Below are 25,746 nucleotides of genomic sequence, written 5' to 3'. Positions count from 1 at the left end.
GTTTTTTTTTACCCTCACTTCTGAGAAATGCATAACTAAGAGATTTAATACAGTGCAACAGTGTTCTCTGGTAGTCTTGTTTTGTGAATGATTTGCTTTTCACCCTCACGAAACTCATTTCTTCCCCCAAAGACAATACAGGTGTATTGAGTATAAGTTATTGGGCATATAAGTACTTGAGTTGTAGCAGCAAAAAGGTAGTTATGGTCCCAGATCTTATTTGACATTTGTATTTTTTGGACAAGCACATGAAGCAACTGTTGAAATCATTTTATTGCAGTTTTATTTTGTGCTACCGAGAAGAGGGATAGGGCTGTGAGAGCATGGAACAGGAGGACCTGATCTTGTCTTGGGGGGTGTTTCAAATGCTTATCACCTTTTAGCTGAGATAGGAAGATGACAAGGCATTGCTTAGGGCAGTGGGACAAGGGGGGATGATGGTGCCACATGAGGGAGCATGATCCTGAGTGTGAAGAAACCTGGTAAGGATTTGAAAGGAGGCCTGTGTGACCTCAGCACTGAGTGGATGGCTATAGATCTTGCAGGCCTATTAGCTTTTGTAACAAGACTGGACTTCTTAGGATAGAGGGGACTCTTGACAAAGGGAGTGAGATTAGATTTGGATTTTTTAAAAGCTCTCCTACTACAGGATGAGGAGTGTACTGGAGAGGAAGAGCATTTAGGAGGCCATTGGCATAGTTCTGGTAAGAATAATGGTATTTTGGAATTTGGTGATGACTATGAATGGATCCAAGTAGCTAATGACTGGTTGAGGGAGTCCAGTTATTTCAGATGACAGGTTAATTAAAACTTCACGAACATGTCCTAGGTGACAGTGTGTACAATAGGTTCTTCTTACAGGGATAATTGGCCATACACTTATTTTATATATTTTTAAAACAGTTGGCATGTAAGCCACTTGATAAAAAAACTAACAAAACAAAGCCTGTAATTTCCTAAGGACATCTAATGACAATACTTGCTAACATTTATGGAGTGCTTATTATTTGGCAGGTGCTTTTCTAAGATTTTTCTCCTTAAGCCTAACACAACCCTATGAGATGGATGCTGTTGTTAATTACTTCCATTTTGCAGGTGAAGAAACTGAGGTACAGGGAGGTTAGAGTAACTCGTCAAAGTTGGTAGGTGGCATTGTCAACCAATAGGAAGTACTCTTTCTCTAAAGATAGAACATGGGTATTGATGTATTACTGAATTTCCAGGGGAGAGACCGAGGCATGCAGTTCAGCATTTGAGTAACCACATTCTGAGTTAGTGTGGATCTTTAAGTATGGTTGGACTCCCTAACTCCTGAATGCAGCCAGGCTTTACTGCTTTGTAGTCCCCTGGCCAAGTGGACATCAGATAATTGATGTTCCATCCCTACCTGGCAAACTCTTCCAATACCAGGGGCCCAAAACAGAGAAACTCATTGTGGCATTTGTCATCATACCCCTGCCTGCTAAATAATCCAAAGCACAAACTTTGCTTTTGTATAGTAAAGTTCATGCTATAAAGATACCTATTTTTCACATTTGTTTTGCTTTTGTAGATTTTTCCTGTTTGTACAAATTGTGCTGATTAGAGAGGAGTGCATTTCGTTTTCAAAAGTCAAAGTATATGATTTGCTTCTTAATTTGTCAGTGTTTAGGTGCTAAAAATGGAATGATTGGATTACATAAATTAGATCTAATTATTTATAGTAATTCTTGGAAGGTTAGTGTTTTAGGGGATTTTTATTTGAAACTATCCTACCTACCATTAGAACATCCATACTATGTTAGAGTTTATGTTTATAGTTTGGTTACAGAGCACTGAACTAAATGGGTATGATCTGGGATCTATTAGCCATGTGACCTTGTAAGACCACTTTGCTTTTTAGAGCCATTTTGTTGTGAAGCTACTATTACCATCAGATCCCTTTCTGCTTTTGGTGTCAACTAAATGATTTGAGTTTTACCCAACAAATAAGTTATCTTTAGCCTTGCTTTTTTTTTTCTTTTCAAACCAGTGCAAATATATCTGTTTCATCTACACTGTTATAGATTACTTGAAGATACAACTAAGGAAAAAAAAAGAAAAAAAAAGTCATGCTTTACTTTATCTGTCATGAAGTATCCACAGCTGGGTGACCTAGGGACGGAGAATAGGCTGACAAGTTGAGCACTATGGGTAGGCCTCAGGTGGCACATGAGTGTTTGGAAATTAATAGGCTTTATGTTGCATGTTTATGTTTTTCTGGAGTACCCATTATATTCTCAAAGAGGTCTACAATACAAAAGGCCAGAAGAAGGAGCTTGGGGGAGAGGTTCAAGAGGTAGAGCATCTGCCTGGCTCTAAGTTCAAACCCCAGTACTGCCAAAAAAGAAAAAAGAAACAAAAGGAGAGAAGAACAGATGATCTATATAGGTTTGTCATTTGAAAGAATTTTTCAGGAGAAATTAGGCAGTTCTATGCTGGATCATATGTCAACATTTAGTATGATCTGTACCTGCATTTGTACCATATTTTCTCAGGCAGTTTTTCAGCTTAATTAATATTGTTGAAGTCTTCCTGTCCTGGCATTTTTTAGGTTTGTTAGTAGAAACCAATTATATAGTCTCTTGGCTTTTCCCAGCTCTGTACCAGCCAGCCTTGTGTTCTCTCCTGAGCTCTAGCCCATTGTTTCCTGCTGACCTCATCACAGACTTACAGCTTCCTCCAAACCAACTTTTGTCAGAAGCCCCAGTATTGACAATTTGCTAAGGCTTGAGTCCCTGGAGTGATCTTGTACTTCTGAACTGGACTTAATAGGCATTTGCTACAAACTGTACATGGGCATTTTTGAAAGTGTGGTGGGATGCTTCAGGGAATGCCTTACTATGGGTGTGTTACAGACGCAAGTCCTATGGTGAAGAAACCTGCTAAACTTTGCTTAATCTAGCAAACTCCAAGCTTAGTTTGATTATGGGATCCTATTTTTTCTGTAATACCTATTGCTCTTCCTTGGTACGAGTGTCTTGTAAATGTGCTGTGGAAGTGTTGATATTGATATATATATATATTTTTTAATCTATGTGTTTGGAAGCCATTTCCTCTGAAGCAGAGGCTGTGGTTGTTGCTAACCTCTGAGGCAGCATTCACTTGGTAGTCTGTGTAAGTAGATTTGGAGTCTGTGAAAGCAGACAGGAGAAACATTGAGGACAGCAGTGAAATCAGGAAATTATGTCATGTGGATTTAGAGAATTATGTTTTGGTTTATTTTTTAATTTCTTTCTAGGTGTTCTGATTAATGGTATCAAAGACTAATTCTGCCATTACAGTTAGCATTTGTAAGAACCTTTCCAAAGGGTTGGAGATATAGCTCAAGTGGTCTTGAGCCCGGTGCCCCCAATAGGGGAAAACAAAACCAAAACAAACCAAAACAAAAAAACCTTTTTGGAAATCTCAGTTCTTAACCCTGTTTTTTGATGAGGAACATAAAGACCTTAAGCATTTAGAAAGGAACAGCTGAAGGAAATTAGAACATGGTTAGCTGAGGTTATGCTCACATTTGCTTCTGTGGAGGGTAAGGTCTAGATAGACCAGAAGAGATCCTGAACTTCAAAAGGTCATTTGAAGTTCCTGAAGGTTAAGTTTCCCAGCATCAGCAGCTGTTTGAGATGGAAAGTAACAGTGGAACGGATTGCGGAGTAATTTCTCTAGAAAGCTTACAAAGAAAGCAAACAAAAATGAGCCTATCTAACTTTGATGTAGAGCTGATTCATTAAAGGAAATGCTTACCTGCAAGCTTTGTTCCATACATGTATTTATTTGGGAAAGTACATCTAATGTATGATTTTGTATTGAGAATGAATAGTAAGGCCTCTTATTGCAGCACATTGAACAACTGTCATACACTGAACAGCTATACTGTGAAAACAAGCGTATTAGGGACTATGAGTGGCAAAAATGACAAGCCTTGGTATATGGTATTTATGGAACATAACATGTTTACCTGCTTTTAACTGTCAAAGCTTGAGGTCAAAACCTTGTTGGTTTCCTTTCCTCATTTCTATCATAGTAAATCTCTTGCTACCTGGGAGATTCCTTAGCTACTCTATATTCTGCACAGTAAACCTCTTTAGCATCACAGTAATTGAAGAGCAAGGTTCTATAGCCAGACTGCCTGCTTTCACCATCTGCTAGCTCCATGACCTCAGGCCAACTGGTTAATCCCTCCTCTTTCCCTTAGTTCCTTCTGTTGTGAAGTGGCAATGCTTAGCAGAGTGTTTAGGACAGTGCCTGGCACACTAGTATTTAGCATTACTGATCGGCTGTTTCTCCCCATGCTCTGCCTCAGGGTTTTTGTACTTACCTCTCTGCTTAGAATCCCCTATGCTACCTTCCTGAGATCTGCATGGTTTGCTTCTTCATTTCTCTCAGGTCTCAGGATGTCCTGATTAATATTATAAAAGACTAATTATTCAATTATAGTCAGCATTTGAGAACTCAGATGTCACCTTTTAATAAGTCTGTTTCTTACCACTCTGTAAAAAACAGTACTCCTTTCCCCACTTTCTGTTTTTCCAGGGATGGAAAAAGTGCAGGGGTCTTTTCTGTTAGCTTTGTAGAGAGTTCAGCTCTGCTCTTTTATCTCGTTTTTCATTATATTTCTTTTTTTTACCTGTCTCTTACCACTAGAATGTAAATCCAGGAAGATTTTCCTTTGTTCACTGCTTTATCCTGAGAATCTAGAAGAGTGCCTGATACACATTTGAGTGTAACTAAATATTTGTAGAATGAATAAATGAACTGACATGAGTGGAATAAGCCTCAGCTTCAGGAGTATAGAGGAAGGTCATTGTTTCTGATTGGCAGAAGTCATACCTGGGCCTTAGAGAGGAAGTGGCATTGGGCTAGACCCCGAGCTCTGGTAGTAGTGAATAGAGTGAGTTAAGTGTTGTGGATTATTGGGCCTAAATTAAATCAGTATACTTAATGTGAGCATATTCTGTGTATTAAACAATGCTCATAGCTATTATATACATACGAACTCACTGCGTCTTTTTAAACTAAGAGTGCTAATTGACGAACTACAGGTGGAACGTTGCTAATCCAAAAATTTGAAATCCAGAATGCTCCAAAATCTAAAAGTTTTAGCACCAACTAATGCTACATATGGAAAGTTATCATGTAATGGTTTGCAGTCAGAATGCAGATATACTAAAAATATTATATAAAGTTATATTTAGGCTATGTGTACAAGGTATATATGAACCATAAATAAATTTAACGTTTAGACTTGGGTCTCCAAGTCTCATGTATGTGCAAATATTCCAAAATCTGAAAAAATCCAAAATTGAAAACAGTTCTGGTCCTAAGCACTTTGAATGAGGGATGCTCAACCTGTAGGCAGGCTCTCACATGTTGCTTTTTGAAAACATAACTAAATTGGGCTTTTAGAAAAAGGACTTTGTTCATCAATACAAAAAGACTTATGTTCCAGAGATTAAATTAAGGTTCTTTTCTGCTTTCCTTTTGTTTTTTGCAGTCTTTTTTGAATCTGGAAGATGTCATATTTCAGAGTACCACCTACTTTGACCTAAGATTATGGGTTTGGGTTCTTAATGTAGTAGTGTACTGACTGACTACCTTAGTCCTTAAAGTCTAGAAAATTTTAGATTTGACCATAAATTTAGGCATGCTCAAATAAGACTTTTTTGTTGTTGTTTAAACTATTCTTAGGAACTTGAGAATAGGACAATTTTTTTCTGTATAAATTATCTACCTTTCTTTGCTCAAAGAATCTTTTCATTATTGCTTATAGACTAAAGGACAAACTTTAAAATCTATTATTTAGGGCAGTGTCTCATTTGCCTGGGGGTCTCTAAGGAGGAGTAATATTTAGATAGCTTGGAGGAGGCAGGGAGGGAGTGGGTGGCATTCCACTGTTTTGTACCATACTAAAATGTCAACACAGTAAAAGGGAACAAATACCATTTTTGTGTTATTCTGAAAATAGTTTTGCTCTTGTAGACCCCCACGAAGAATCCAGGGACTCCCAGGGGTGCATGAGCTGTGCTAGAAGATTGCATGGAGTAAACTAAGGGCAAGCCTGTTAGCCAGCTTCTCATCACTATGGCAAACACCTGAGAAAGTCATGTTAGTAAAGGAAAAGACTTTTTTGGCTCACAGCCTCAGAAGTTTCAGTTCATGCTCATTTGGCTTGGCGACTTTGGACCCGTGGTGGCACTTTGCATCATGGCGGTAGAAGTGCATGGCAGAGGAGACTTGTTCACTTCATGGCAAAAGCAAAGAGAAACAGGAAGGGCCTGGGGCACTCATATCCCCTTCGAGGGCATGCCCCAGTGACCTTTCTTCCACTGGGCCCTACCTCCCAAAGATTCTGTCACCTCCTATTATACCACAGTCTGGGATCCAAGCTTTTAACACATGGGGTTTAGGGGGACATTCGTGGTCCAAATACAGCAGTGAAGGAAGTGACTGAAAGGGTAAACAGTAGTAAAGAATGGAAAGGAGAGACCAGATGAAAAGCTTCTTGGAGAAACATATTGTGGGGCTTTATAGAGCAATATGGGAGAGGAGAGCAATTATTTATTCAAAGAGAATATCAAAATTTTAAGCCTCATATAAGAGCACTTAGTAAGTGCTTTTCAAATAAATTAATACTGGGAGAACGATATTCATTAACAGACTATAGGAAAGTTGAGAAGGAGGAGCTGTGATGAATTTTGGATGGATTTTATTTGCATTTATTTTATTAGAAAATAAATATCACTTTTCTTGCTGTGTGGTGACTCTAATAAAACACTAATATATAAAGTATTTCTATGTTTTTCTGTGGAAAATAGCATTCTTTAGCAATGTCTTCAGAACTAACAGGAACTCATGGAGGGGGGTGTGCCTTTCTCTGAATTTTTACTGAGGGATTATCAGGAAGACGTGAAAAGATATGTTCTCCTCCTGAGGAAAAATGCTGTGGATTTGGGGGATAACTTGTATAAGAAGTGAGTGTAACAGTAGAACACAGGCTACATTTTAAAAATGCTTCTGGTCTTACCCTGATTTTTAAAAAGTAAACAATAAAAGAATTTAAGAAAAAATTAAAATGCTTAATTTTACTTCCAAGGATAAAAACTCTTAATATTGTGATATATTTTCTTCTGTTTTAAATTTTTTTTTTTTTTTTTTTTTTTGCAGTTTGAACTAAGGGCCTCACATTTGCTAGGCAGTGGTTCTGTCACTCAAGCCACATCCCCTTTTCCATTTTTTGTACACAGATACTTAAAAAAACTTATGTGCTGTTTTATATTTAAAAATTAAATTGTAGTTTACTTATAGTGCAATGCAAGATCTTCTGAGTTAGATGAGTATATACAAATATATACAACGGTGTAACCCAGTCTTGTATTAAGGTAGAACATTTCCTTAACCTCAAAGTTTCCTGTATCCCTTCCCACTCACCACAACTATCATAAACCACTGCCACTCCCACTATACCCATAATTGTTGTGATTTTCACCACTGTAAAGCCTCTTCTAAAACCTGGTATTAATGAATCATGAATGAATTTCTTGGCACCTTTGATGAAAATCAGTGGTGAGTACAAAGACGGACTCTCTTTTGGACTGTTTGTTTCAGTTGAGCTATCTGACTGTACTTTCACTCATACCTCACTGACTTGCTCAGAGTAATCTTGAAACCAGGTAGCGTGTTTTCCAACAGTGTTCTTTATTTTGTCTATTCTGGGTCCTTTGCTTCTCCATACAAATTTCAGAATCAGCTTTTAAGTTAAACGTAGCCTGCAGGGTTTTGTTTTAATTTTTTATTTAAAAATGATTGCAAATTCATAGGAAGTTGCAAAGAGTACAGAGAGATCTCCTGTACCAACACCCATCTTCCCGCAGTGGTGACATCTTTACTGTAGTGCATTACCAAAACCAGGAACTTGCTTGGCACAGTTAACTAAATCTTAGACGCGTTCTACTAGTTATTGCATGTCATGTTTTATTGTCTTATGTACAGGTTTGTGACATTTTATCACATATATAGCATGCTGGGATTTTGATTGGAATTGTGTAGGATTTACAACTCAATTTGTGGAGAATTAAGATCTTAACAGCATTGAATCTTCTGATCTATGAATACAGAATATCCATTTATTTGATCTTTTTTAATTTAGATCTTTCTTTATCTCATTGATATTTTGCTTTTCTTCTTTTTAATTCATAAATTTCATCCGTAGCCTTTTCTACTAATACTGTAGTAAAAAATAATTATGGAATACTTTTTCAAGTTAGTAGAATAATAATGAAAGTCACATTTTCAGTTTTTATTTAAATCCTTGCTGTGCTAATAATCTCTAACTTCCTTTGGTTTAGCCTTGTTCATTTTTAGCCATGAGCATATGGGCTTTTTAAAATTAGCCAAAGTGAAAAGAAAAAAGACAAAGAAAATGATTATTTAAAGAAATACACTTTTGCTATGTATCCAAAGAGAAAAACAATGACCTTGCAAACTTGGTTTATTTCTATATAAGAGATAGGGGATGTATTTAAATGTTGATGTTTTGCAAAATTTATCTTTTTTGAGCTATTGAGAGGAAAATACACTTAAAGTTTGCTCCATCCTTAAATGAAAATTAAACAATGCTAGATTGTTTAGGAGATCCTAAAAAATTCCTTTCTAATCTTGAGGAGCTTATGCTCAGATACAAGGACACAACATATGAAAAGAACATCCAAGGAACGTGTAAGGTAGTAAACAACTAATAAAACTTTTAAAATACTAGAAATGTAACTAAAGGGGAAAGATGAGTTGACCTTTTAGAAGAGCAAATATTGACTTGGTACTTAAAGATGCTTCAACATATGGATTTTGGCAGGACACAGTTCATTGCGTTTACGTTTTAATAATTATATTTCTAGACACTTTTATTTTTCAAGTCTATGTACATATTTTACATAGTATCTTGTTCTTAAGAGTTTTAACTCCCTCTCTAACTTTATTTTAACTTATTCTTTAACATTTTCTTTTAAAATGTAATTCTGTAATTTCAAATTTTTGGAGGATTTAACGTCATTATTTGTTGGTTTTGTTCTGTGTGCTGACTCTTACGGTAGATTTTAATTTTTTTTTTTTTTAAGCAATACTGGGGTTTGAATTCAGGGCCTCGCACTTGCTAGGTAGGCACTTTACCATTTGAGCCACTCTGCTAACTTCTTAATTTTTGATTCATCTATTTTTTTGCATGTAAGAATCTTTGTGGCACATACTGGGGAAGAGTGTGTGTGTGTGTGTGTGTGTCCTTTCAAAACAATTTTGCTTTTACTTCTTCCAGACCTCATGCGTCTTCTTGGTCTGAGACTAATTTTTATGCTTATTTCTTAATTTGGAACTTTGGATAATGCGAATTTGAACCCCATTCAAAAATGAGTAGCAGGGTTTTGGTTTTGAATCCTTAAAAGTCTTTTTTTCTCCCTGTCCAAATCTCAGGTAGAGTCAGATTTTGTTATTATCTATCTGTGCTTCTGCAGACTCACTTCTACCTCCCTCCATGCTCAACTTTAAACTTGTCCTCTTCTCCTTTCAAGCCTCAACTCTGGTCTGTTTTCTATCTTGCTTTTATGTATATTTGTTAAAATTGATGAAATAACATTGCTACATTATTATAACTGAAGTCAGTAGTTTACATTGCACTTCACTATGTCTCATAGTTCTATGGGCTTTGACAAATATATCCATCAATATAGTACCGTATAGAATAGTTTCATTGCCCTGAAAATCCCCTATATTAACATCTATTCCTCTCTGCTTCCCTCTCTTCAACCTAGATCCTGACAATTACTGATACATATCTTTTTTTACTGTCTTTCTGTTTTAGAATATCATGTAGTTTGGATTATCCAGTATGTAGCTTTTTTTTTTTTTTTTTCACTTAGCCATATACACTTAAGGTTATCCATATCTTTATATGGATTGACAGCTCATTTCTTCTTCTTCTTCTTCTTCTTCTTCTTCTTCTTCTTTCTTCTTTCTTCTTTCTTCTTTCTTCTTCTTTTTTTCAGTACTGGGACTTGAACTCGGGGCTTTGTGCTTACTAGGAAGGCTTTCTACCACTTAAGCCATGCCTCCAGCCCAACTCATTTCTTCTTATTGACTAATAGTCTAACATATGGGTATACCAGTTTGTTTACTCATTCACCTATTGAAGGATATCCTTTTTTTTTAAATGATGACACTGGGGTTTTAACTCAGGGCCTCATACTTGCTAGGCAGGTTCTCTTAACACTTAAGCCATTCCTCCAACCCTTTTTTGTGGGTTTTTTTTTTTTTTTTTTCAAGATAGGGTCTCACAAACTAATTGCCCAGGGCTGACTTCAAATCAAGAACCTCCTGATCTCTGTGCCTGAGAAGCTAGGATTATAGGTGTGAGCCACTGGCACCCAGCTAAAGGATAGCATGGTTGCTTCCAAGTTTTGGCATTGTGAATGCTGCAGTAAACAATCCCTGTACAGATCTTTATGTTGACAGATATTTTCATCTCATTTCAATAAATACCAAAGAGTGATCATTGGATTGTATGGTAAGACTGTTGTTCGTTTTGTAAGAAGCTGTCTGTCTCCCTAAGTGGCTTTGCATTCCCACCAGCAATGAATGTGAGTTCCTATGGTGTTGTCATTGTTTTGGATTTTGGCTATTCTAATCAGGGTATAATGATTCTCATTCATTCTCATTCTCTCTCTCTCTCTCTCTCTCTCTCTCTCTCTCTCTCTCTCTCTCTCTGTACTGGGGTTTGAACTCAGGGCCTTGTCTTTGCTAAGCACGGTCACTTGAGCCATTGTTTTAATTTGCATCTCCCAGCAACATGTGATATTGAGCATCTTTTGAATGCTTATTTGCCATCTCTGTGTTTTTTGGTAAGATTGTCTGTTCAGATCTTTAGCCATTTTAAAATTGCTTGCTTTTGTTATTGTTAAAATTTAAGAGTTCTTTCTATATTGTACATACATACCCTGCATTAGACACATACTTTGCAGATGTTTTTTCCCTGATTGTGACTTGCCTTTTCATTCTCCTAACTGTGACTTTACAGAGCAGAATTTCTTCATTTTAATTAAGTTCTGCTTATCAATTATTTCTTTCATGGATTATGCCTTTGGGGTTGTTTCTAAAAACTCATTGCAAGTTCATGGTTACCTAAATTTTCTTGTATGTTATCTTCTAGAAGTTTTATAGTTTTGTATTTTATACCTATGATCCATTTTGAATTAATTTTTGTTGAAAAGTATAAGATGTGTGTGTTATGAGGGTGCTTATGATATCTTACTGTTCGAGCACCATTTGTTGAAAAGACTCCTTTTTCATTGTATTGTGAAAAATCGATATCTGTCTTTGTGTGGATCTATTTCTGGCTTGTATAAGTTTGCTAGAGTTGCCATAGCAAAGTACCAGTGACAAAGTACCCATACTCACAGTTCTGGAGGCTAGAAGTCCAAAATTGAGGTCTTGACAGGGCTGGTTTCTGCTCAGGCCTCTTCCTTAGGCTTTTTGATGCCTGTCTTCTGGTGTCTTCGCATGCTGTTCCCTTCATAACTGTGTACTTCCAAATAGGGACTTTTAAGTTGTAAGAGGCAGTAATGTAGAGCCAGATACAGCAGGGAACTATGGGAGGTAAGACCTAGGAGATACTGAGTCTAGTTAGAAGGTTGTCGTTGCTGCCTGTAGAGTCATTTCATAGAGTGGTTGGCAAAAAGTACTAATTACAAGTCATATAGATAAATAAGAGGAGGTGATGACATCTTCTGTAGTTGATTGTCAAGAGTTTGATACTGTTGCTTCCTGTCCTTCTGTTGGTCTCTTCTTTGGGACTCTTTATTGAAACCCTGTGCTGAGCTGTGTACCATGGCTGACTCAGGACAAACAGGCTGTGCTCCCTCTTCTCAGGGAGGCTAGATATGGGAATAGTATGGAGTCATTTAATTACAGCATTATGTGATATGGAGCACTTATGATTAAGTATTAAGTGATTTCCTTAAAAAGTTCAGAAGAAGACCAGGAAATGATTTACAGCCCATGATCTCTTTTAGATGAGATAGAATGAAAGCTTGTCCTTAAAAAAAGAATGTGATTTAGATATAAACAGGTGAAGTGTAAGGACATAGTAGTTGAGGTGACTATTGCAGAATGAAGACCTGGTTGAGGGAGCAAATAAGCAAGAAGGACTCATGCAGAGAACAGGTCAAACTACATAAATAATTTGTATTAGAGAATAATGGGGAAATTGGGCATAAATAAAACAACTGTTATACCAGATACTGTATACAGAATACTTACTATGAGGGTAGACATTGCTCTTTCCATTTTGCAGATGTGGAAGATGAGCACAAAACGAGAGGTCAAGATAGGCTCAAGGTCATATATCTTGTAGGTAGTTAAACCAGGATTTGCATTGAGGCTGATTGAACTGCAGGCCTTCTGTGTTATATAGTCATTGTATTTTATTATAGAGAGGTGGCTGAGTGTCAAATATATGTCAAGAAATTGTCTCCAGATATAAATTAAATATGATAGAAATAAGGGAACTACTGAAGATGTTTAAGTAGAAGTGTAGACAGTGAGCTAAAATAGGTGTGGTGTAAGGTGTCACTTAATCCCTAGTCTTTTAGATTAAAATACCAGGCTATTGGGAAGATGGTGCAGCAGTCTAAGAGTGAATGGCAATGATGTGAACTAGATCGATGATGGAAGTTTTGGATGTAGATGACCAAGTGGGACAGATGGGAAAATTGAGTGAATCAAGATAAGGACTTAGATTTTTGACAGATCATGATATCTTCAAGTAGAAAGGTGTTCCCATCCTCCTCTCCCCCTCCCGCTTTCTCAGGAAGTGGGACACTAGCAGATTTGAAGAGACCAGTAGGGAGATAGAGAAGGAAAGAACATACCTGAGAACAAGAATTCTTCCATGATGGCAGTGTCGAGAAGAGGTATCTTTTTGCCAGAGTTTTTGAAAGAAGAAAAGGTCTTGTCTAACTTCCTCTTTGCTTTTAATAGCTAAGGAATTCACAATTCACAATTTAAGATTTTTCATTGCAGTGTGATTGATGTTCGAGTGAATGAAGGAAATGTAATATGAAAGACCTGTGCTATAAGTACACCTATATGTGAAAGTTACAGTTTTTAGGTTTGATACTACAGGTTACTGAGTATTTTCTAGATGAAACAGATAAAAATAATGAAGTAAACAGGGATAGTAAGATTACCTACAACTATTATCAGAGTTTTCTGTTACCATCTGTATATCCTTAAAAATTTTTTTTTTCCTGGATTCCTGAATTCCCTTTAGTGCCTGAGGAATAGGTGCCTTATGGTATCCCTCTGTCCTTATGTAAAGGGGTTCATGCTCCTCCTCCTCCTGTCATTCTTAGGAGGCAACAAAGGAAGTGGCCATATTGAAGGTATAGAGCAATAGGAAACCCATATGGAGTACATTATTAAAATTTGTTCATCTTTCCATTCTCTATTCGTTGCATTATTAGCTGTCCCTTCCCAGTCCTCTACCACCCTTTTCCCATCATAAGAAACTCTAATCCCGAGCTTTCAAAGAGCACTAAGAGAAAGCCTTTTGCAGAAACAGGCCCCACGCAGTTAGGTTTGCTGTTTTGAATGTCTTTTGCTTTGAACATTCAGTCACTGTTATTTTTGCTTCATAGTCATTGTGCTGATACTTTTCTTTGGAGGTTTTATATTTCTGGTCAGTGCTATGATAGTTATTCCCTAACTATCTAAGTCTGCTAATCATATAGGATGCTTTGGTTTGAAATGTTGATTTTTTTTTTTTTTTAATTTCCAGTAAACTATGGTTACATGAAGTTTGACAACTTTTTTTTTTTCTTTCAAAAACCAAAATGGGAGGTTTCTCTTAATTACTGGTCAGAGTTACTGTTTTTACTAATGTAAAAATAGTGTTGTGTTTGAGTATTTGTATTGAGTGTCTTTAGCTGTTTCTATTGTGTTATGATGCAATCGTTGAATAAAACTTGGAATATTTGTATAACATACCATTGCTTTCAAAAGAAGTGATGTAAAAGACTAGCTTATAAAATTTTAAGCAGTGTATTTTAAAAATAGAATTTAACTTGGTTGACGGGCTTTAGGAAAAAACTCTGGAACCCTTATTTTATTTTACAGAGCAGTAAAAGTATCTAGCTTTTACTTGCAGAATAAAATTTTTTGATGCTGGGAATGAACCCTGGCTTGGGGTCTCACATACATGCCAGGCATGCGTTCTGCCCCTGAGCTGTGCCCCCACCCCCCGAAATTACCTCTTTACATGATAAGATCAGCTCTTTTGGAAGAGAAATGCCTTTATGTTTATCTGGCCAAGATTTAAGCTTTTAAAGCTCAAAACATTTAATATTTAAATTGTTTAGTTTATTATTAATAGTGCTTACAATTTAAATAATACACCTTATTTTAGATTAGTGGGTCTGTGTTGTCTCCCGTACCAACCCAGCTGGGGAATCATCCCGGACCTCACACAGGTTAGGCAGGCTCTTTACCACTAAGCTATACCCCTAGGCTTAAAACACTTTTAGATTTATAAAGTCAGGAAGGCTTCTCAATTCAGTTTCCCCTTTTGTTAACATCATGTGTTACCATGGTATATTTGTGACAACTAAGTACCAGCATTGGTATATTGCTATCAACTAACCTCTATTTTCTATTGCAGGACCCCATCTAGGATACATATTAAATTATGTTACCATGTGTCCTTAAGCAGAATTTTCTGGTCTATAAACAGTTTTGCAGACTTTTTTGTTTTGTTTTTGATAGCCTTGGCAGTTTTTTGAGGAGTGCTGGGCAGGTGGGGTTTTTGTTATTTTGTTTGCTTTGCAGCACTGGGTTTGAACTTAGGGCCTCCTGCTTGCTAAGCAAGCATATTACCACATGAGCCATGTCTCCAACCTTGCTGGGTCAGGAATTTTCTAGAGTGTTTTGTTTTTCAACTTAGGTTGGTCTGATTTTTCTCAAGGTTAGACTGGGGTTGTAGACTTCTGGGAGGATGAAGTATGTGTCCTATTAACATGAACTTGTTTCTGGTGATGTTAACCTTGATCATCTGGAAGTCATGTTTATCAGGCAATACCATATGTCAGTGTATCCCTACCTTTCTCTGTTGTATTCTTTGGAAGCAAGTCACTCACTTAACATAGCCCCATACTCAGGACTGGGGAATTACGCTTCACCTTTTTAAAACAGGAGCTAACTACATTACTTAGATAGAATTCTTTTGTAGAATTTTATGTCTTTGAGCTTATTTATTTATTCATTTTATTTTTGGGGTTATAATCTAGCACTGCATGATTTATTTCTCAAATTGCTGTAGTCTAGCTGTTGGGAGCTCTTCCATTTGTCTCCTGTGTCCCATCATTTTGTTTTTAACATTGTTGCACCTTATTATTATTTTTTTCTTTTATGTATGAGAAAACCTCTACTGTAAGGTTGACAGCCCTGAAAACTCCTTTTTAAATGTAGCGTTATGGATGTATTCCTACCCCTGAAGGAATGAGGGGTAGACATTTCCATATGCTATATATATATATATTTATGTATTTATTTATTTTAACACTTTTTGGCACTATAAGCTGCTTCAGACTCGTCTTGCTAATTCCCTGCCCCAGCCTGGTGTCAGCCATTTTTTCAAAGTACCTTGGTTATTTTTATTGGGTGTACTTATTGCTATTGTAGGACCTCTCTCAGAAGAGTAGTTTAGACATGTATGTCTATATTACTGACCCATGTGTTGTGCACAAATGTCTAAAATTATTTCTGTATCTGTGTCTGTTTTAAGGTAAACATGAGCTCATAATGAAGTCTCTTTAATCTAATACCACATGATTTCCTTCTAGCCTTCCCCTATTGCTAATCTGTCTCTTCCTTCAGCGGGAGAAAATCTAGCTCCTACCATCCATTTACATATTTGTTCAATTTTGCAATACCTGAACAGCTTTTTAGGAATTGTCACAACTCAGTTTCACAAGTTTACAAACCAAATTGTTTGAATATGTTTAAGTTTCGCACAAATGATGAAGTTCTTATATACTACTTACTACTCATTGTCCTGTGGACTTTTACATATAATAACCAGTTTTAATCTTAATCCATGCTATGATGTAGGTACTTTATCCTTATTTTACAGATGAGAATTACAGGGCCAGACAGAGCTTAAATGCTTTTTTTGCCCACAGGTCCACAGTGGGCACGGCCAGCAGATGAACTCCAACAGCCAGCCTCCAGAGGCCAAACAGTCAGCTATACTGCCAAAAGTGGGTGTGTGGAACATGGAGCTGCATGTCCATAGCATTGGTTTTCAGTTTTTAAAAAGCATAATAATTATTATTATTTCTGAGGAAGGAAGTCTAGAAGTGATTCAGTGATACCAGAAAGAATTCCAGTTGGCCTCTGAATATGAGAGAGGACAGTGGTTAGAAAAGAAGTAGTCTGCTCACTAAAGGAAAAGAAAGGTGGTGCTTTTCTTTTTTTTTTTTTTTTTCCTCCTGGTTGAAGATACTGTGCTCGTGAGGAAAGTAGTATATGCTTTTGAGAATATTCTGGAATGAAAACACGGACAACCCCTCCACCGCAATCATCCGTGTGCATTGCCAGAAGTGTGCTTTTTCCTTCTGGTGGAAGCCTGTGGTCCTCACCCTCCTCACATATGTCTTTGCACAGAGGGGAAAGGAGTGGGCCAGAATTGCAGTTAGCAGAGGCGTTTTGTTGGCTGCTGATCAAGACAAGAACCAAATTAGCTGAAAGGATTTCTTTATTAACATGCCAGAAACATCTTATCTGTTCTCCCAGAGCCTGTTCGGCACTTGGTTTTATTGGTTAGCTTATAGAGAAAAGCTTAGTTATGCTGCAGTTTTGTTTTCAAACTGTGTAGCCCCCTCCTTTCACCTCCCCCAGCATCTGACTTAAAATTTCTAACAGTTTTATTAGTATATGACTTATAAATCATAAGCTCAGCTTATAATTGAGTTATACAACCAGTATGACTTAAATTTTGAATCTTAAAGACAAGAGTGATAGATGGAATCTGTTCTTATAAATGGTGTTGATTTATAATTCTATTTTTACATTAACTTCTATTAATGAACACCAAACTGTCCATTATTGGCTAACATTATTTACTTATAGGGATTGGAGGGACATTGAAAACCATAGAAATTATGGTCTGGGAATTGTGGCTCAGTGGTAGAGCTTGCCTACCATGTGCAAGGTCCTGGGTTCAATTCCCCAGCACCACAAATAAAAACAAACAAACAAACAAAAAAACCCGTAGAATTTATTAGAATGTGGTTTGGTTTGTTTGGTCCTCATGAAATGATGTTTATTTTCGCTGTCTTCCTTTTTCACTGGCTTTCTCCTCATTGTTAAGGACATGTAACCCCATAAGCCTGTTTCAACTACATCATAACTAAGTTGAAGGTACATGATACTCTTTTACTTTGTTTACCAATAAACACAAAGGGAAAGGATCTTTTGTGTGCTGAGAATTCCCTTTTTTTTAAACCATGGACCATTATAAATTCCCCTGTTGCTTAAACAAAGTGAAATGAGGGTAGAAAATCTGAAGGGAACTTTTAATTGTGAATTTGTGTGTGTGTGTGTGTGGTACTGGGGTTTAAACTCAGGGCCTGCATTGTGAGCCACTCCACCAGACTTTTTTATGATGGACTGTTTGCCCAGGCTGGCTTCGAACCATGGTCTTCCTGATCTCCTCCTCCTGAGTAACTAGGATTACAGTAATGAGCCACCGGTGCCCAGCTTTTAATCATGAATTCTGATGTTTGTCCAATTGTACTACATACTTTTAAAAGGCTGCCCATATATTTGGAGCTGTTTGAGAACCAAAACCTTCAAATAGCATCTCACTTCTAGGGGGAGTTTGGAGTTGACAGTCTAGGCTGTCATTTCACAGAAAAGAAAATCTGATTGTGAGCCCTTTCGAAGTTAATGGACCATTGTGCCTCTCTTGTGGAATTACTTATAGCCTCTTGACCTTCTTAGTTCTCAAAAAAAAAAAAATGATGGTGACAGTACTTTAGATTCTTTTTGAACTTGGTGTTTTAATTTGGGATAGATGAATTACCATTTATATAATGAGTTAGAGTTTACATACTACTTGGTTTTTATACAAGATTCAAAGTGTTAGATTGGTACATCATCTTAAGAGAATCAAGGTACAATACGCAGGGTAGGAAATAGGGATTTGTGAGCAGGTGGCATGGGGGCAGGGCGTGGGGCAGTTTCTCAGAAACATTACTGAAACCTTTATGAAGAAAACATGTTCTAAAAAATTTGCCTAGCATTATTGTAAGCTAAGCCATTTTTGGATTGCTATTTGCTGCTTATTTTCCTCAGAACAGTTTCTAAAAACTGCAAGTTCTGAAATTCCTATATACCAATTAGGATTTGGCAGTAGGTATAATTTTAAGGTTAGGAGCAGGGTGTTTTGTCCTGCAGCTGGGGTGCACTGGTCTTCAGAGAAGTGTGCTGCCTCTCATTTCTTATTTTTGGCTTTTAATGGAGAGGTTGAGGGTCTGTTTCTGCTTGCCCCACTTCTTGACTGTTTCTGTAGAGATTAGAAGTGTGTTGCTTAACTGTAAAGTATCAAGACGGAGGAACAAGTCATATTTAACTGACAGTGCTGTGAAGCTTCTGGTGGTAATTGTGCTGTTCTCTAGCAGATACTCTTTTGTGGGTCACCTTGGTAAAGTGTTCAGTAGTTTGTGAATCACTGTGTCTGCTGGTACCTAAATATGTAGACACTGATATGATGGGAAAGGAATAATGTACTTGGGAAATTTATCAGTCTCATACATTTCCTATAAGAAGCAAGTGATCCAACACTGGGCCTACCCAAGAGCTTTGCATGTAAGAGTTGGAGGTGGGCACCATGCATGCCAAGAAGTCTGGGTAGCTCTGAGAAGACAATCATGTGTGTAGTCTCTTGACTGTGGCACAGTGAGCTTACTGCTACCTAATCTTGTTTTTCCTATGACTTTTCCGGTTGTGTTCACTATTACGTGGAATCTGTATTTCAACCATCTTGCTCCTTCCTATACACCAAGTGTGCAAGTAGATTCTCACAGCTAGTCCCAATCTTTGTAGTGACTGACTTACCTATTTTTTGGTTGTCATTGTTTAGCTTTATTTATTTTGTAATTGTGCTTGCTTTCTCTATACCAGTGTCTGCCCATTCTCTCTGTACCCAATCCATTCTCCAGGCTGCACTTCTCTTTCCAGATTTCTGCCCTATTCTGGCCCCATCTTTAGAGCTCATGATCAAGGATAATGATGGTGAAACATTGAGAGAACTAGTTCTGTTCTTACCTCCCTCATTAAATAACTGGGGTTAAGTTACTTCACCATTCAGGGCCTTAGTTTTCTCATCTCTTGCTTAAGTGTTGTGCTTAAACTAAAGAGTTTTCTGTTAGAACTTGGTTACTCATGTCATTTTCTTCTGGTTCAAGGAATTTAGCTTGCCTCTTTCACTGCTAATCCATTTTTTTTCTTTCCTGTAGAATTTTTTTCTTCAATTGTGGTAGACTCCTCTGCTTATGAAGATACTTCACATATCTAGAACTGAATGAATGATGAATTCCCTCATTAAATCAAATTCATTAGTTGCACCCACTTTTCCATTAACCTCAGGTGGTTATTCAGAGGTTTGCATTTTGAGAACTATAACATTACAGTTTTACCATACAAAGAAGACATGAGCATAACAATGCTTATACAATAACAATAAGCATAAACATAAACAAAAGCTTTGTACCCTTGCACCTAGCATCATACCTGGCATGTAATTAGTACCTAAGGTTTAGTAGCTGAAACCATATACCATTCTCTTTCCTCATCCTCACACTGTGAAATAGAGTCATTGTTTAGAGAGGAAATGTAAGTGTCTGGAATATGTGCCACAATTTTATAGTGTAATTTAAGTAAGAAAAATGTGGGGAAAACACTGACATTTATGTCAGAAGTGAGGAAGTAAACTTACTAGCTCTCTCTCCGTGCTCTGCTTTCATATTGGATCTCAACAGCTTAAACTAAAAATAGAGGCCAAGAATACATTCCTCTGATGGAGGTGTCCACTTCCTCCTCAGAAAACCCACTCAGATTTAAGGAGTGAAATTATATAAAATAAAATTCTATTATATTTTGCTTTTTCAAGTGACTTGAATTGCTGTTCTATTTTTAAGAAGACATTGGACCTGTCCATTTACCTCCAACTTTAACACCATAATGACATCAACATCTTTTGTGTTTTTAAAAAATGCATCTTAGTATTTCTAAAAGATATATTTAATACCTATGTAGATTATATGGTGTGGATCTGTTTTGCTTGAATGAGAAAATAACATAAAAAACATTTCTAGAGTTGATGACATTATACCATGTAGCGTTTTTTTTTTTTTTTTTTGATAGTACTGGGGTTGGAACTCAGGGCCTCACATTTGCTAGGCTGGTGCTCTACCACTTAAGTCACTCTGCTAGCCCTTTTTGCATTGGCTGTTTTTTTGACATAGGGACTTGCTTTTTATGCCTGGGCTAGCCTGGACTGAGATCCTTCCATTTGTGCTCCCCCAAGTGGCTAGGATGACAAGCACACCACCACACCCAGCCACTGGTCAAGATAAAAATCTCATGAAAATTTTGCTCCAGCTAGCCTTGAGCTGCCATCCTCCTGAACTGCATCTCCCAAGTGCTGACATTTATAAGTTTGAGCCACCACGCCTGGCCTCATGTAGCTCTATACATATACATATATATACATATATGTGTGTGTATATGTACATAACACACATATGTGGGATTGGGGTTTGATCTCAGGGCTTCATGCTTACAAAGAAAGGCACTTGCAAAGCAGGTGCTTTACCATTTGAGCCACACCTCCAGTCCATTTCGCTGTAGTTATTTTGGAGATGGGGTCTCGGGACATATTTGCCCGAGCTGGCCTGAAACTGTGATCATCTTGATCTCATCCTCCCAATTAGCTAGGCATGAATCACAGGTGCCCAGCCCTTTTACATATTTAAAATAGCAATTCTGTACATTTTGGTGAGACAGTTTCATTTTTGAGAAGTTAGGAAGCTCATTGAATTTTGTAAAATGTTTTTATACTTTGTATTACTGAAAGTGGTTTTCAGTCACTCAAAGACTTTTTAAAAATATTTTTCAAATATTGATTTCATTATAAGTAATTTAGCATTTGTCTCTTGAAGACAGATTCTCTTTTTTTCTTCACATACTCGTGTATTTGTTCCAAAATCATGTAATAGGGTCCTTGACTGTTACAGTGAAGTGTGACTATAATTTTTTTCTTGGTGGGACTGGGGTTTGAACCTGGCAAAGCAGGTGCTCTACTGTTTGAGCCACACTTCCAGTGCATTTTGCTTTGGTTATCTTGGAGATGGGGGTCTCACAAACTATGCCTAGGCTGGCTTTGAACCATGATCCTTGCAATCTCAGCCTCCCAAGTAGCTAGGATTGCAGGTATAAGCCACCTATGCCCAGCTCTTGAATTCATGATTCTGGCTATTTGTGGTAGAGCCTGTCACTCTATCAAGGGTTCAGCTGCCTCCTTTACTTAGATAATGAATGGCCTCTTGCTGAACTGGAATTAAGCTCTCCTGTTAATGATAGAGTTACACTCCCCTCTGCCAACCACTCTAAACCTACATGCCCACCCATAATTGCATGTAACTAGAAACTAAAGGGATTTGCCAAAGTGTTTTTCTCTGATGCAATCAGAAAAATCTTAGGAATATTTAAAAGGCAAATATTGAGCATAAGCAAATGCAGCATTTTTTGTTTCAGGCTCGTGAGAAGCGGTTTTTCAAAGTACTGTCTACAGTAGAAATGTCTTTCTGCTGTTTTCAGTCCATTGTGATCACTTAGAAACCATCCACTTGATTACAGTTGGCTCTCTTTAGTTGTTTTTTCTCTTATCACACTGATCTTATCTTACTGAGAGAAATAGAGATCTGTATTTATTACATTGTGGATAAACAGAGAATGTGTGCAGAACCTGGATAATTATTTTTAGCTTTTGTCCGCACATTAAGTTGCCTTGTCGTCTTTAATTTTTAACTCTGAGTATATTCAATATCTATGCCATTCTATTTTTTTTTCTTTCAGCTTTTGCTTTCTGCATACTATATTTTTCTGGAGAAATTCATGAACTGTTTACATTGAAAAATCTGATCCAGCTTCAAATGGATCTTTTTTTGTGGAGCAGTACTGTGGTTTGAACTCAGAGCCTGACACTTGCAAGGCAGGTGCTCTACCACTTGAGCCACTCCCTCAGTCCTTTTTGTTTGGGTTATTTTTTAAATAAGGTCTTCTGTTTCTGTCCTGGCTAGGCTGGTGTTTTGGATTGGGATCCTCTTATTTACACTTATCATGTAGCTGGGATAACAGGCATGTGCCACCATGGCCAGCTTTTTTTGTTGAGATGAGGGTCTCGCTAATTTTTTGCCCAGGCTAGCCTCGTACCTTGATCTTCCTGATTGATCTCCAACTCCTGAGCAGCTGGGGTTGTAGGCCAGCTTCAAATGGATCTTTATTGTGGTTTAGCAGCATTGCTTATCTCTCTCATATACTACCTAGTTCGAACCTTTCATTCCATTTATTGAATACTCTGCCTTTTTTTTTTTTTTAAACCATTACTAGGATTTGAACTCAAGGCCTTACAGTTTCTAGTCAGGTGCTCTACCATTGAGCCTTTCCCTAGCTGCAATTAAACATAAATTCCACTAATTGTCCATGTACTGAGCACATATTATGTACAAGCGCTACTTTATGTCTTGTGTATAAAAATATAAATAAGACGGTCTAGGAGCTCACAGCTTTACCAGGAAGACGAATGAGCATAACACAAAATTATTTTAGAAATATATTTTAAGTTCTGTGTTTGAGGATGTAGATTACAATGTAGAAATACCCTATAAATCTCTTTGCTTTAAAAGAGAATATTTAAAAAATGTTAGGGCTGGTGGAATGGCTCAAATGGTAGAGTGCCTGCCTAGTAAGTGTGAGGCCCTGAGTTCAAACCCCAGTACCACCAAAAAAACCAAACAAATAAAAAGGAAAGAAAAATGCTCTGTGGAGTTATATTTAACATCAGTAGTCTGGACATATTTGTTATATGAATTGGTAAGTTTTGGCATGCAAATACCAATAAAGCTGTCATCACAATCATAACAATAAACCTATCTGTAATTCTCCAAAGCTTCTTTGTGTCCATGTAATCCTCTTTCTAGTACCCAGGCAATCACCAATTTCTTGCCAGTTAAAATTACATTGCATTTTTCTAGAGTTTTATATAAATGGAATCATAGTGTACATTCTTTTGTATGGCTTCTTGTAGTCATTTTAATTATTGTGAGATTCACCCATGTTGTTGAGTAAATCAATAGTTTATTCCCTTTTATTACATTGTAGGGCTATAATACTATTTATTTATTTGACAGTATAGGGTTTGAACTTAGTACCTCATGCTTGATTAGGCAGCCACTGTACCACTTGAGCCACTTTGCCAGCCTTTTTTGCTTTGGTATTTTTGAGATAAGGTCTTGTGTTTTTGCCCTGGCTGACCTGGACCGTGATTCTCCTTACAGTTCTTGCAGTAACTAAGATGACAGGCACATGCCACTATGCCCACTTTTTTTCTCTTGAGATGGGGTCTTGCTTACTGGTTTTGCCCAGGCTAGCCTTAAACCATGATTCTCCCAATCTCTGCCTGCCTCGTAGCTGGAATTACAGGCATGAGCCACTGCAACCAACCTTCATTTATAATTCTTATTCATGCCTTTTGTACATAGGAAACATTTGCCAAATGCAAGGTCACTGAGATTATCTCTTAAGACTTTCTTCTAGAAGTATTTTCTTTTTCAACTTATTTGAGATATAGTTCACAAAGGTAAAATTTACCAAGGACTGTATTAAAGCCTGATACTTGAGTACATTTATACAGTTGTATAAACCATCCCTACAGTCTCATTCAGAAAGTTTTTATCACCCCCAAAAGTTTTCTTTATGCCTCTTTGAACTAAATTCCTGCTTTCACTCTTGGCCCTTGGCAATCACTGGTTTACTGTTTCTCTTTTTAGTTTTCTTTCATTAAAATTTTTGTATAAGAGACTGGGTGCAATGGCCTAAACCTATAATCCCAACTATAAGGGAGTCATAGGTTGGAGGATTGTGGTCCGGGGTTGATCCCATGCAAAAATGCAAGACCCTGTTCAAAAAAGGGCTGGGGGTGGGGCTCAAGTGGTAGAGCACCTGCCTAGCAAGCAGGAGGCCCAAGTTCACACCCTAATGCTTCATTAAGTTACATAAATTGAATCATAAACTATGTATGCAGCCTTTTGTGTCTGGCCTCCAACTAGCATGAAGTTTTGAGGTTCATCCGTGTTGTTTCATATATACATTGATTTGCTAAAATTTTAACAATTTTCTCTTCTACATTGATGAGGGATATTGCCTATTTTTTTTTTTGTAGTATCTTTGTCTGGTTCTATTATCAAAATAATGCAGGACCTCAGTTGAGAAGTATTTTTAGTTTTCTGAAAGAGTTTTTGTAGAACTGGTATTATTTCTTCCTTCATTATTTGGTAGAATTTATCAAGGAAGCCAGTTTTTAAGCTACAGATGTTTCTTTTAGAGATACAGGGTACTTATGTTATCTTTTTCTTATTTAATGAACTTTGGTAGTTTGTGTCTTTCAAGGAATGTATGCATTTTATCCAAGGTGAAATTAAATTGCATAAAATTATTCATAATATTCCCCCTCATCATCCTTTTCATATCTGTAGAATCTGTAGTGATGTTACCTCTCTCTTTCTGAATATTGGTGAATGTGTGTGTGTGTGTGTCCCTGTCACCTTTCAATCTGGCTAGAGCTTTATCTATTCAGAGTAACAGAGCTTTCACCTTATTGATCTCAAAGACACAACTTTTGGTTTCATGGATTTCTGTATGTTCTACTTCATTGATTTCCCCTTTGATTTCATTTCCTTTTTTGTTCTTATCAAGGGTTTCTTTTGCTTTAGTTTCTTACTTTTTTTTTTTTTTTTTTTATCTTTCAGCATTGGGGATTGAACTCAGTACCTCATACTTGGTGGGCAGGTGCCCTTACCACTTGAGGCACTCCACCAGTCCTGCTTTAGTTTTTTAAGTTGGAGGCTGGACTTACTAATTTCTTTGTCCTTCCCTCCCTAATATAAGCTTTTGATGTTTTTTAAGTTTCCTTGTATGGACTCTTTGATACGTTCAGTTTTCATTTTTATTCTTTTAAGAATTAACTAATTTTCTTATTGATTTCATCTTTGATTCATGAGCTTAGAAATGTATTATTTAATTTCCAAATACTTGAGGGGTTTCCACAGATCTTAATTTCTAATGAGAAAATAATACTTTTTATGATTTTGAATGTTTTCATATTTTTTCAGACTTGTTTTAGAACTGAGAGTATGGAGTATGGTATAGCTCAGTAAATGTTTTGTGTGTCCTGGAAAAGAATGTGTATGCCTTATGCTGCTGTTGAATGAAGTACTCTATAAATATCAGGTCAGATGGACAGCATTTTTCAAGTCTTTATCTTTACAAAATGTCTTTATACTTGTATCAATTATTGAAGGGAGGTTGTAGTCTCTGAATGTAATTGCAGACTGGCCTGTTTCTTTTTTG

The 25,746-nt window shown here is 37.0% G+C and overlaps 1 protein-coding gene and 1 pseudogene across 5 annotated transcripts in view; one reads left to right on the top strand and one right to left on the bottom strand.

The window, feature by feature from the left end:
* Positions 1-25,746, top strand: part of Map4k3 (mitogen-activated protein kinase kinase kinase kinase 3) — a 170,476-nt gene that overhangs the window by 1,355 nt on the left and 143,375 nt on the right. The window lies entirely within an intron of this gene.
* LOC141415350 (small nucleolar RNA U109) lies at positions 15,461-15,579 on the bottom strand (annotated as a pseudogene).

The sequence above is a fragment of the Castor canadensis genome, chromosome 12, assembly GCF_047511655.1.
Source record: "Castor canadensis chromosome 12, mCasCan1.hap1v2, whole genome shotgun sequence".
NCBI classification, from domain to species: domain Eukaryota; kingdom Metazoa; phylum Chordata; class Mammalia; order Rodentia; family Castoridae; genus Castor; species Castor canadensis.
This window is presented reverse-complemented; position numbering and strand designations above follow the sequence as displayed.